Source organism: Haemorhous mexicanus, chromosome 23 (genome assembly GCF_027477595.1).
Source record: "Haemorhous mexicanus isolate bHaeMex1 chromosome 23, bHaeMex1.pri, whole genome shotgun sequence".
Lineage (NCBI taxonomy): Eukaryota > Metazoa > Chordata > Aves > Passeriformes > Fringillidae > Haemorhous > Haemorhous mexicanus.
Genome location: NC_082363.1, coordinates 401,600 through 414,244, shown reverse-complemented (window position 1 = coordinate 414,244; position 12,645 = coordinate 401,600). Strand labels below are relative to the sequence as shown.

The 12,645-nt window shown below is 45.7% G+C and overlaps 1 protein-coding gene and 1 long non-coding RNA gene across 3 annotated transcripts in view; one reads left to right on the top strand and one right to left on the bottom strand.

Annotated features, from left to right (window-relative positions):
• CDC42 (cell division cycle 42) overlaps nt 1–11,590 on the bottom strand; it is a 27,582-nt gene extending 15,992 nt beyond the window's left edge. For both annotated transcript variants that reach the window (XM_059866394.1, XM_059866395.1), the window contains exon 1: nt 11,440–11,590. The gene's annotated coding sequence lies outside the window, so the exon portion shown is untranslated. The remainder of the gene's footprint in view (nt 1–11,439) is intronic.
• On the top strand, nt 11,011–12,645 carry LOC132337643 (uncharacterized). The gene is made up of 2 exons (XR_009489232.1): nt 11,011–11,305; nt 12,398–12,645. It is a non-coding gene; the product is annotated as an uncharacterized LOC132337643 (long non-coding RNA).

Sequence of the window (12,645 nt, the reverse complement as noted above, 5' to 3'; positions counted from 1 at the left end):
TCTTTAGATACCACAGGGCTGCTCTAAGATTTCAAGAAAGACAGCTACCTTCATAATAAACATCCTCATAAGTCCTTAAGAACAGTACTTGTACGTGAATACTAGCTACAACCATTCCCACAAGACCTGGACAAAACCACAAGCAGTTTTAGGAAATGGCAGCAAAGATTCTCAGGGCAGGCCATCAGCGAGCACCTGGTACACCAGGCACTCACACTGCCATCTTCATCTATAATTCTTCTTTCAGCAAGCACAGAGATAATAAATCATGTGTGTAAGCATCAGGTGTTGCCACCAGTGCCCCATTTCAATATCAATAGAATCTACTGATTAATGCAGATCTCAGTTTCCCAGCAGACATCCAGAAGGATGCACTGGGCAGACATATCAACAGGCCCTTCATTAATACAAGAAAAAGCTCTGCAATTTGGCCCTGAAGCAAACACATATTTACTCAGAAGGAAAAAGCAACTATTTACATTTCAAAAGACATCTTCTGTATTCAGGCCAGTTCAACTGTTTACATCCAAGTACTATTATTCAATATTGCCTCAGTTGCAAAGAGCTCCCACAGTTCTGCCTTGCCATGCTGTCAGCACTGATTGATCCCAGAGAAAGTCCCATTTCAGAAGGAAAAAAAAAAAACAACCAGACAGAAAGCAGGCAGTGGAGCAGCACAGCTCAGGCCCATATTAAGAAAGCCTTCATGCTCAGAGAAAAGGTGCAAAGGGATGAGCCACTCATTACGGTGATTTCAAAAGGAAAACATGCCAAAACTCAGGCAAATGAACCCAAGTGCATTCCAGCTAATCCCAGACACAGTCAGCAGTATGCCCCGCTCACATAGGCAATACAATTCCACCATCTACCTTTCAGTTTGGGCAAAGCCCAAAGCATTCGGGTCTGCCACTGCTCAATGTGGGTAAGCTGCAGCCTCCAAGTATTCTTCTCAGAGTCAGTAAATGAAGTACAAAACAAATCTCCAGACTGGGTTTCCCAGCCACTCCTCATATGTTTTTCTATTTCCACTCGAATCTGTTACACTACCCAGCCAGTCCCTAGAACCCCTGCTCCAGCTGTCCTTGCTTACCCCAGGACTGGCACAAGTGGATGAACATCCCTCTCATACAACAGCACTTACAGTCAAACCTTTAGAGAAGCACTCTTTCCACGCAGCTCTCCCCTTGGCAGACCAGAACTCCTCCATGCTGTAATCCTCCCTTCCTGTTCTACCTGTAATTTGCAGGTTACACACCTGCTTCAGACCACCTGTCCAGAGCCCAGAAAGTACACTAGAGATAAAATCCTGGCTCTGAAGCATTCCCTGTGCTCACTGCAACAGACCAATCCATGACTCTCCATAAACCGAGATTTTGGGTATTACCAAAAAAAGTCACATACACCTTTGTAAAAAGAAAAAACATTTAAAGCTCATTACTCCAGAGAGTATCAAGCAAGCCACAGTACTATAAAGGTCACAGAGTGTGCTGCAAGCCTTTGCTTCTTCCCTATCCTTGGACACAGGCAAATCCCCACACTGACACTGGGAGAGAAGATGTTGTTCTTTGGCAAGGGCTCATGTCAGAGTCTGGGGCTGACACAGCACCAGCTGCACACATCTCATATTATGCCTACCACAGCTCCAACTCTGCCAGTGAGCTATCAGCCCTATCCACACAGTGTCTCTTGAAGAAACATAAGCACTGTAAATCAAGAGCATCTACAGGAGCACTGTTCATTTATTCTCTCTCCACCTCCAATTCCCTCCTGAAGCAAAGCACTGGTGTGGTGCAGACAAATGACTCAAACACACAACTCAAACACACACACCACTGCACGGGGTGAGGCAGCACGCACTACCATCTTCTACCAGGTGACCTGATTCTTTCAGTTTTCTGGCAGTGGGAACAAAACAGAGAGCAAATAACCCAAAGCCTTGTCTGGAGCCTGAAGCAGAATCTGAATGGCGCAACAGGGGTCTGGAAAAGCCCGGGCAGGGCTGTTTTCTTTTTTGTTTTTTTCCTCCTTTCTAAAACACAAAACTAACAGCATTTACCAAGAAAACAATTGAACTGGATCACTGGAAATTCTCTATGAAACCAGCAAGTACCACTGCTCTCACACGAGTTGTTCAGTTCTGGTTGCCCCCACCACAATTAGACACTTCAAAATTACACATTAAAAGAAACAAAAATTTGAGCACATTCCTTAGGTAAAGAGATTCCCCCCACATTTTTTAAATGGATGTATAACTTCATGCTTAAATACTGAAATAAGATAGTGTAAGTTTCAAATAGTGTTCAGCACAGGCCTCCAAAGTCTTAGCAGCGGCAAACTAGCTGGATGAGCTAATGTTTTGCACTTGTAAGAAGTCCACAGATCACAGCTGAAAACAAGCTCATTTCTAAGGAGCTTAGATTAACTATCCCAGGACCTCCCCTTCCATAGGAATAGCTTTAATGATACAAAAATCATTGACTTGTGGTTCAAAAGTAATTTAATCCAATTTGAGATTAACCACAGAATAACTCATCCCCAGAGTGCAACGACAAGGAAAATAGAAACAAAGAAGTTACAGAGGCTTTGTACTTGTTGCCCCCCAGAAGTCACCACCTACTAAAAGGGAGTCTGTACTTACAACACCCAGCAGAGAGAGCACTCCTAGCAGTTTTAAATATCTAAAGGAATTGAAAGAGACTAGAAAGCACTGAAGTCATCCCAGCCTGAGGGCAGTGAGTGGATTTTGAGCCATGTAATTGTGTGCCATCCGGCCAAGCCCAGACAGGAGAGCTGATAAAGACTAGGAATGCAATGCAGGTCAATATGACTTTGTTCTGTTCAAGGAGCTCTGAAGACTTCTTAAAAACATATATTAAAAATACAAAAAAAAAAAAAAAAAAAGAAACAAGAGCATTGCACTGATTTGATCCCTTCAAGCCTCTCTGTAGTGTAATCAAAACTTTCAGCAATTCAGTAAAGTACATGTTAACTACTTGCAGTAGTTAACTGCAGTTAAATACTTGCAGTATTTGTTGGATTTTAACCTGCTCAGCATGTGACCACAACAGCAGGATTTCAGAGAATTCAACACTGTCCTAGAGAACTGGGATCTGGCATCCGGAAACTCTGGATTACACAGCCATGTAAACTCTGTCAAATTCATAGGCCCATTTCACAGAATTTTGCTTTAAAGCTCAATTACATTTTTGTGGAAGACAGCTGATCTGCATTTAGGGTTAATTCCAGAAGGGTTAACAGAGATGTGAGTGATACAACAAACAAGGAACTGAAGTCTCCAGCAGGACATTCTGGAGCTCGGTAATCCTTCCTGGAGCAAAGGAAATTCAGGAAGGATGTACTTTGGTGACACAGGCCTGTTCAAGCACCAAGACACTGACCGATCAAAAGAGGCTGAAGAAATCCACAGTACCTATGGCAGGTTCCCACTGACTAAGCACTAGCCATACCATCCCAAACACACTTGCACCTCCTGTGCAAGTCTGACTTTCCTATCCTAAAGGCAAGCATATGAAACATGGCAGTACTAGGGCACACTTGGCTTTCACAAACTTTCTCTAACTTAAGAATAGCTCCAATCCGTTCCAGTAGCCATGTGCACTATTAACTGGATAATTAAGTGAAAGTTTATGGGGTTTTGTACATAATCAGTGCTCCCTACTAAACCCAGAGTTAAGAATCTGCACGATCTCACCTTCACTCCTGCTTCACATGTAATCTGAAGAAGAAATCACAAGCCTTCAATCTTGTCAAAATTTCTCTAACTTTTAAGTTACTGAAGTTTGTTTTCACGTTAAAATGTGCACATTCTCCCAGCTAAAGGAAACTGTGCTGTCAGATCTGTCTGCGTGTCCTGCACTCGCTTCCTGCCTCAGCAGCACCACCACTTCCTCTATCAGGCAGGACTGAAACTGCTGCCATTTCATCGACTGGCTACTTTGGCTCACTGCAAGGAACTGCCAACTAAGAACCAATTTTTGGTGCTCTCTGGGATACACCGTTAGCATAAGAGTTGAACCTAAACCAGTCCACCACAGCTTCCAGATCCTTTTTGGGCACCTGCTCCTCATTCAAAGAAAACAAGCAGCCATTTCTGAAAACTAAGATTTATTTTTTTCCCCCCATCCAATGTCATTTTACTGTTAACAGTTTATTCATCCAACTCAAAGCACTCAGGCGTCCACACTGACAGGAACAATATTCACAGGATTTTATTCATGATCTCAAGTAACTACTTTTGCCCTGCCATGGTAGTTCCGTTTCATATCCTATAAAACCACACAGTTCTAAATAAAGTCCTCCTTTGTATTTGATAATTTCTTCCCAAATTAATCTAATCCATTTCAAGGTCCATACCCTCAGCCACCTCTTCTAGCCTTACTACAAACACTTTTGCTTTTCAAAGTGACAAATCTCTTCCAGTCACGGGGGCACGAAGGTGAGGTACTTGGCTGCTACAATCCCAGCAACCTGATTTGCCTCACCAGAGATACCTACCAGCATTACATGGAGGAGGCACTCTATGCCTATATTACAAACACTACATGACAAAGGTCACCACATACAACACGCTGTTTCTCTGCAGAGATCCCAAGCCACTACGGAAGGGACCACATGAGCTCAGATGCCAACCACACAGGGAGAAGACCTTGGACCTCTTGGTAGAGTCACAAACCTGCGATGTAAAACACAAACAGAAGCCACTCTCTGATTAAGAGTTAACTACAGAAGGACGAACCGGCACAGAAAGCAAAACTGGTTTTAAGAGTAGTATCATCATGGCCAGAATTCTCCTCTGCACATGAGCACAGCAACCATCTACAAACACAAAATCCTCCAGCCCAAAGCCCACCTTCCACCTTGCTAGGAATCATCTTCTTCATGAAGATCTCACCCCAGAACTAAACACATCTGCCACTTCTATGCTAGTAAGGTGGCAAATGACACATAAAAGAATATATTAGGTTCTAAATTACTGCCCAAGTGCAACTGCCCATCCTGCCCAGAGCTTAGGCTGATGCAGACAATCTCTATACACAAACACACTTGTTCCCAGAGGTTCCAAATCAAGCTTATCACCCGGGTCTTTAGTTTCTTAGGTGAGGCTTAAAGCAGCTGTTGAACTACAAACCAGCACGGTATTGGTGTTCCACTCCTCTAGAACAAGGCAAATCATGAAGTCCAAGCTAAAACCTGCAAAAGCACAAGGGACAGACTTCAGACACAATCTTGTACTCCATCAGTTCAGGATCTTGAAAAGGCTATCCTGCTTTAAACACTGTTTTGGGCTTAACTAACAGATCAGACACAATCCTTTAAACACTACCAGTTCTCCCTGCAGAATACAAATTCTGTCTCCAAAAAGCAGTGTTGCTGTTTACTTTATAAGCGTGTCTAATTATAAGACAGAGGCACAAAACTTCAGTTGCACTAGAAGCTTTGTCAAGATAAATACAAGAATTCAGGGAAAGACCTGGATCTGCAATGGGTGGGTTTTTATCTGAAGCTGAAGAGACCAACAGCAGCAGAGCATACTGCTGGGCTCCATTCTACATGCCTGCTCACATCAACAGTCTCAATCTGGTGTTGGATTCAGCATGAGAAATTTGTGGGCAGGCACACAAAAACAAGCATGGGAAGAGCCACAGGATCACCATCACCAACAGAGCTGGATCAATACCATGACAGCCCTGATTTATCTCACAGGTTCCTGTTGTTCTTGAAACACACAAAGTTTGCTATCATCACGGGAATCCCTGTTGGGAGATAAAGCACGTGTCTGAGGTCCTCAAGCATCCATTAATCTGCAGATTAAGGGACTCAACAGAGCCCGTATACCCCAGCAGGTTTGAAGTCCCATTTCTGGACAAATTACTATGAACTGCCAAAGAAGCAATAAGAGATCTCATCTCAAAATGTAATTATCATAGAGCTATCACAGAATAGAACAGAATATGCTGAGTTGGAAGGGACCCTGCTGTTTGTATATTTTCTATACTTAATGCAATTTTCTCTCTCTAATTCTGTAATATTTGAGAGCTACTCTGCACATCTTCCTAAAGACTCCTCACAACCGCCTGGTACAAACACACAAAACAGGAAGTGAAGACAGCTGGGCAGGGGAATTTGAATATCTTGAGCTCAAACTACCAGCAGCACCGTAACACACATTCCAAGTTTTGCAACTTCAAAACAAAGAAGAGGAAAAACATGCCATCCCATTTTAGCCCTAAATTCAAAACAAGAAAGCTGACCAGCTAGACAGTGTGACTCAGCAGGCTCTGCTGCCATATCAGTTACACTGCAGAGCAGCTGTGTCTGCACCTCCTTAGCCACAGGTACTGCCCACTATCCCACTTCAAGGCTCCAACCAACCACCTTCAACTGAACACAAACTCCACAGAAAAAAGTGACAACTTTCCCATTATCACTCTGGTTAAGGTTACACTGTCAAAAGTAGCATCATCACTGGAAAAACCTGCCCCAGATGAAGCACTGGGAAGTGTGTGGGGTTACATTAAGTCCTTTTCTGCCAAAGGCATTTTAATCTTATTACTCTTCACTTTCACCCTCTACATACAGGAGGCTGGAATACAGGAGGCTGTATTCCTCAACCATGCAACAAAATCCCGTTCAATATTTTGCTACCACTTAAAAACCCCTATTTTCACTAACTTAATTGCATACTGATAATATTTAAAAATACAAGCTGCACCCTACACAGCTTATTTGAACACAGCATCCAACCAAGGCCCACATGGCCCTGATGGTTCCCCCCACTTTCCCCTGGCCAGCTACATTCAACAGAGGTAGAAAAGATATTAGGAGAAGTTCCTCTGTTTTGAGGCATGTTTTCCTTCATGAGAAGCACCCTGTCTTGCACACTGCAGCACATCCTGCTTACCCCTGTTATGCTCAGGGAACAGTACAGCTGCAGGTCCTCCATCCACACAAACAGAAAGTTCCCAGGAAGACGTGCTGTGTTCAGGGAGAATAGCTCAGGCTGTGTACCAACATGCTGTTTGAAGACTCCAAAGATAAAGCCTGATTAAAAAACACTGCAAAAGCAACTTTTTCCAGATACTGAGCTATCCTGGATCACTGTTAAAATAAAGTAGCTGGAAGGCTCACCAATGCCATGACAGCAGCAGGGGAGCTGCCCTTCATTCACCTAAGCAACAGAAGGAACCAGAGCAGCTGGAACCACCCCACTTCACCCAGCCCAAGACGAGCCCCAGCAGCCCTCTCCTCAGGACCAAGGGCCTGCTGGGCAACTGGCAGTTTGCCAAATGCACAAGACGCTCACAAAAAAGTAACAGCATTCCAGGACACGGGAGACTCAGCAACACCTCACGTGCACTAAATCCCAAAGTACCACTGAACTCAAGGTAACTGCTCAAACACACCGATGCCATCAGATCCAGGCCCCCCACAAGCCCCTCAGCATTCAGCTGTTCTCCAGCCACTCTTTGTTGCACACAGTCGTCCAGCTCATAGAGTGGCAGAGGCCTTCCTGACTTGCATGCAAAGCTGCGGGAGCATTCTTGTCATTATTTCCCCAAACAGAACACTCATCATTGGCCAGAAACATAGCACAGCATCCTTCAACTTGAGAAGAGCTGAGCAATTCAAACCAGCTTGTTCCACAGCAAGACAATTCTGGCAGTCTCAGCTACTGCTGTGAGTCTAGCAACACATGCCACATCAATCCTCTACAGATTCCCCAGGGTCTCTACCGGTCCCAATCCACAGCAGCCTAAGGCTTGCTCTAACACCTCAGCTTGGTGAAAACCTTCACCTGCCAGAGTTTGGTCTATGCTGGAAAACACATGCGGATCCCACACAATCTCATCACAGACATGGACAACCTGGCAAAAATGTAGCTGGAAGTACCTACAGGAGACGGGTAGTACCTCTCCAGACAAAGGCCCCAAGGAAACCCCCATGTTACTTTATTAAAAAAGCTTCTGTATTTTTTCATGAGACAAGAAAATGGGGCATGGGCCAACTCTCCTGGTTGGAATTATGCCATAACACTCTAAAGTAATGGGGAGAACTGGCAGCACAAGAGCTTAAAACAGAATAACAGCTTTTAAAAGCTTTTCAAAACAAATTCTTTGTTTTCTCTTTATAAAATATCCCTTGTTTGGAAGAAAAATCAACACTCTCAAGGAAAGAACAGCTGCTCTACTGAAAACAGGCCAATTAATATTTTGAAGTTTTACAACTCTTTAGGTCAGAGTCATTCTCTGAAACTCCAAGGGGAGATTACAAAGATTAATTATATAAACTCTGCTTCTTGCTCTCACAGTTTGCAGTTTTCTGCACACTCAGGGCTAGGTAACCAAACCCAGTTCATCCACTCAAAAGCAACCTAAAGGACCCCCCACAAGAAGCTGGGAATTACCTGCCTTAATGCCATTCCTGTCACTCACCTCAGGTATTGACATACAACACCATGGGCTGCAAGAGGCAGCTGACCACTATGTTGGGGTGGCCAGACATCCTCAGGGAGGGAGAACTTTTGTGCCAGGCTTCAGCCCTTGCAGAAACTCTGGAGAAAGGGATTTCTTTACCTACCACTCCTAATGGCAGTCCTTCCTGATGGATATACACTTAGCTTGTATAGTGTACAACCTACTAAAGTGTAAAGTGCAGGGTCTGGAGGAAGCCAGATAATTAAATGGTGAAAGGCTGCAGAAATGTAAAGATACTTTAAATTTCTTTTAAAATTATGCATAAAATCTTATCTGGTCAATAAGTTGCTTTATTTGTCATATATTAACAAGGGTGCTTTCACCCACATTTAATGTAAGGGAGTGAAAGGAGCCAGGGAAGAAGACTAAGCAGTTAAAGAGGGTTTCTTGCTACCTGAAACATCAGAAACCAATTTTACTTCCATTTGATTTGACAGAACTTTCATCTTCTGAAACAAAAAAGATGTCATACTTTCCTCAGCAAAGAATATTTTCCTAAAGGACAAGGATAACTACACCCCCTACAATTCCTCCTAACTGTCTATTGCTCCAGAAACTCATATCATAAATTCATGGTGGAATCAAAGGACAGCAGGAGAGCTCAGCTGACCACAAAGAGCAGGCAGAGGAATGAGCAGGATAAAACACACAAGCCCACAGACAACTTTCAAAAGCTGAGAGCACTCACACGGGCATCAAGCAGATTATACACACCTCACCTGCAACATCTTACATAAACCTCAGCTGTAGTGATGCATGTTTGTTTATTGTCCAAGTCTTCCGGAGCTAACAGCAGAGTTGGAACCCAGCTACACCAACCCCACATGGTAACAAGAGAGCGGCTGTAAAGGTTTTAATTGAAAGGTCCAGCTATCTATGCTCATAAGACATGGAAAATTATTTTAGTACTACAGCTGCATTTTAACCAAAAAGAAACTTTACATCAAGATTAGTGGCCAGCTTCACGCTGCACTTTCCATCAGCCTCACACACGGTTTACAGCAAGGAAAGCCCACAGCACACTTTTAAGAGAAATCCCTGGGAGTTTCACAGGGGCTCCATTTCTGTTTACTGTTGTTTTTAGGTACTTCACGCTCTAGAGCTTCCAGAGCTTTTCTAGTCAAACAGTAAAAACATAACGAACTCCCCTGCCCGACCATCAGTTTTAGGCAAACAAACAATTCTAAAGCAGAGCACTTAATGAATTCAGAGCATCAGTTGCAGGTCATGAATAACCAAGCTCAAAGTATGCAAATCTAGTGATTAAAATTTCTGCCTAGGATATGTTACTGAAGTGAAAACATGCTTTATCTTGCACCACAGTAATTTTTTATTCCTTGCCAGACTTAAAAATCTTTTTTTTTTTTTTTGTTACTGAAGCATAAATGAGAACTGTTTAAATCCCAAACTATTTTTACAGTCAGCAATTTACTCATTCAAACCTTACATGCACGTCTAAGACCTGACTCAAATACACACTTGCCTATACTATCTTCCTCAGAACCTTACATTGACAACAAGAGTTTACAAACCAGAAGTTTACAACAGAAGGGAAGTTTACAACAGCTTCCTCACATACTACCAGCCGAATATAATTTGCTTACTGAAAAAGAGAAGCTGTAATGCTTTATGGAGTTATCCCAATCAGCAATACAAAGACCTTGATCCAGGTTTTAAATGCCCCTTCCAAAAAAAAAAAAAAAAAGTGTTTGGGGCACTGCAATGCGATACTTTGAACAACCCACACCTCCTTCCCTGGGAGAGAAGCACAGATGAATACAAGACAAAGACAATCACAGATGGCCAGGCGAAGCAAGCCACTTCTGATCACCCAGTTGCCATCTAACATGGCCTCTTCGCCAGAGCTTTTCTTCCTCATGCTGCTGTCAAGAAGGGATCTCTGGCTGCCCTGGTCAGAATCCACACAGAAAGGACACCAGGAATCCTGAGCATGAGGATGTACTTTGTTAAGCACAGGTTTCCAGTGTTGGCTGTTATGTTCACAGCTACCTGGCCCTGTGACTGTCTCCTACTGCTGTCACCAACTGCAAGTTCTATCTACTTACAGATACACAACTAAACTCTAGATCACTAAAACAGACCTTTAAAACACAGACAAGCATTATGCTGCTGCAGTATATACATTTTATAAGATTTCCAAGGAGAATGAAAAATAAATGTCAACACCAACCCTCGAAGTAGTGTTAGTTGCTGCCCCAGCTACAGCCAGGGGCATTAGGCTGTAATGAGAGGTGTGGGACAGCACTGGAGCTCGTAAGGGAGATGCCCAGAAGGGTCAGCGACTTCTCGACTAAGCGCTGTCTGTGCAGGGCACATAGCTGAAGCTCAATCCCTCACCAAACCCGCACCCCGCTGCGGTTCAGGGCTCCTGTGGCACGGCACACCTCTCCCAGCCCATAGCCCCTTGAGGCTTCTCCCACAGCCCCGGGCGTAGCCAGGCTGCACCGAGCGCGGAGGGCCGCGGCTGGAGCCGGGACGGGCAGGGCGGGGCTGGGACGGGCAGGGCCAAGGGAGTACGGGCGGGCCCCGCCATGGCCGCGGGAACGCTTCCTGCGCTGCTCCGAGGGTCCAGTCCGTCCGCCGCCCGGAAAGGGGGGAAGGGCGAGCAGGAGAAGCGGCGGCCATGCCCACCGTCTCAACAGACCAGGCCCACAAAGCTAAACGCCCGCCAGCAGCCACCAGGACCCACCGGGAGGAGGCCGCCCTTCCCCCCGGCAGACGGCTGCCAGGGAGGTCCCGCACAGCGGGCCCGGCAGGGCGGCTCCCGCACAGCAGGCGCTCCGACCGAGGTGAACGCCAGGGGTCCTTTGATGGGTGCTGCGCGGAGATCAGGACCAGTCGGTGGTCCCGGGGGTCCCAGTGCTCGGCCGGGGGTCCCGGTCCCGTCTCCGCCCCCCTCCCCCCCCCCCCCCCCCACTCTCACCTCGGACGCTCCGCCGGGCGTTGGCAGCTCACTGCGGGGTCTCCTCGGCGAAGGCACAGGGGCAGTCGATTGACGTCACCGCGCAGCGTGCTGGCGAGGGGCGTGCCGGCTACAGCGCCCCCTGCTGGCCACGCGCCGCTGCTCGCAGGGCGCTGCACGGACCGGCTGGGGACGCGCACCAGCACGGCCTGCCCCATGTGGGGCTCGCCTAGGCAGCGCCCAAACTCCCTCTAGGTTTTTTTGGGGTTTTTTTTTTTTTGTTTGTGGTTTTTGGTTTTGTTGTTGCTGTTTTTGTGGGTTTGGTCTGTCGTTTTGTTTTGGTTTGTTTTTTATTTTTGTCTTTTCTCCCTGGACCTGAGGCTGACATAAGAAGGCCCAAAGACCCACAGTTCCTCCTGCTGGGACACTCCTCATGGCTGAGAGATGACACCCCAGAGCAGTGGGCACTTATGGCAGGGCAAATCCCCCTAACCACCCACATCGTTCAGGAACAAGAGGCTAGAAAGAAAATCTCCAGGCACGGCTGCTTTGAGAAGCAAACCAAAAATCTGGCCTGAAACAGAAAACTCCAGGCTAATTCAAATTTTAAAAGCTGGAGAGAGCTGCAAGTACGAGTGCCAGCAGCCTCAAGTCACCAAACACTGGCTCTGAGGAGCACCTGGAATGGGTCAAACCCTAATAGCATCTTTGTGTTGGACCTCTTAAATGAGCCCTGGTTCATCTGCATGGCCAAAGACAGAACAAAACCCACTCTGCCCAGTGTAATGGTGTCAGAAGCACATCTGTGCCTTTTGCAAATATTGGACATCCCTGGGGATTTTGGAAAGAGCCACTGCCTTCCGAATATGCTCACTGCTGCCCTGAGTACTCACAAAAGAGCAAAGGAAGAGGAATATTTTCAAAAGAATTTTCAAGATGAAATCATGAATAGGTATCAGTGTCTCACTGTCTCTTCCAGATGAATTTCGATGAAATCCCTGCCCTGTCAAGCACAAAGGCACCAGGTGGTAGAGGCTGAGCCAAGTGGATGAGATCAAGAAGCCGGAAAAACCCTGGAGTCTCCCACAGGGCACCATCTCATCGTTCCTCCAGAAACTCATCCTTGCCGCAAGCATCACAGGAGGCTCCACCTCAACCAGCTTCATCCTTGTCTGTGTTCCAGATTATGTGTTGCTTTGGCTCTAGAGCACCTTCCAGTATTTCTGA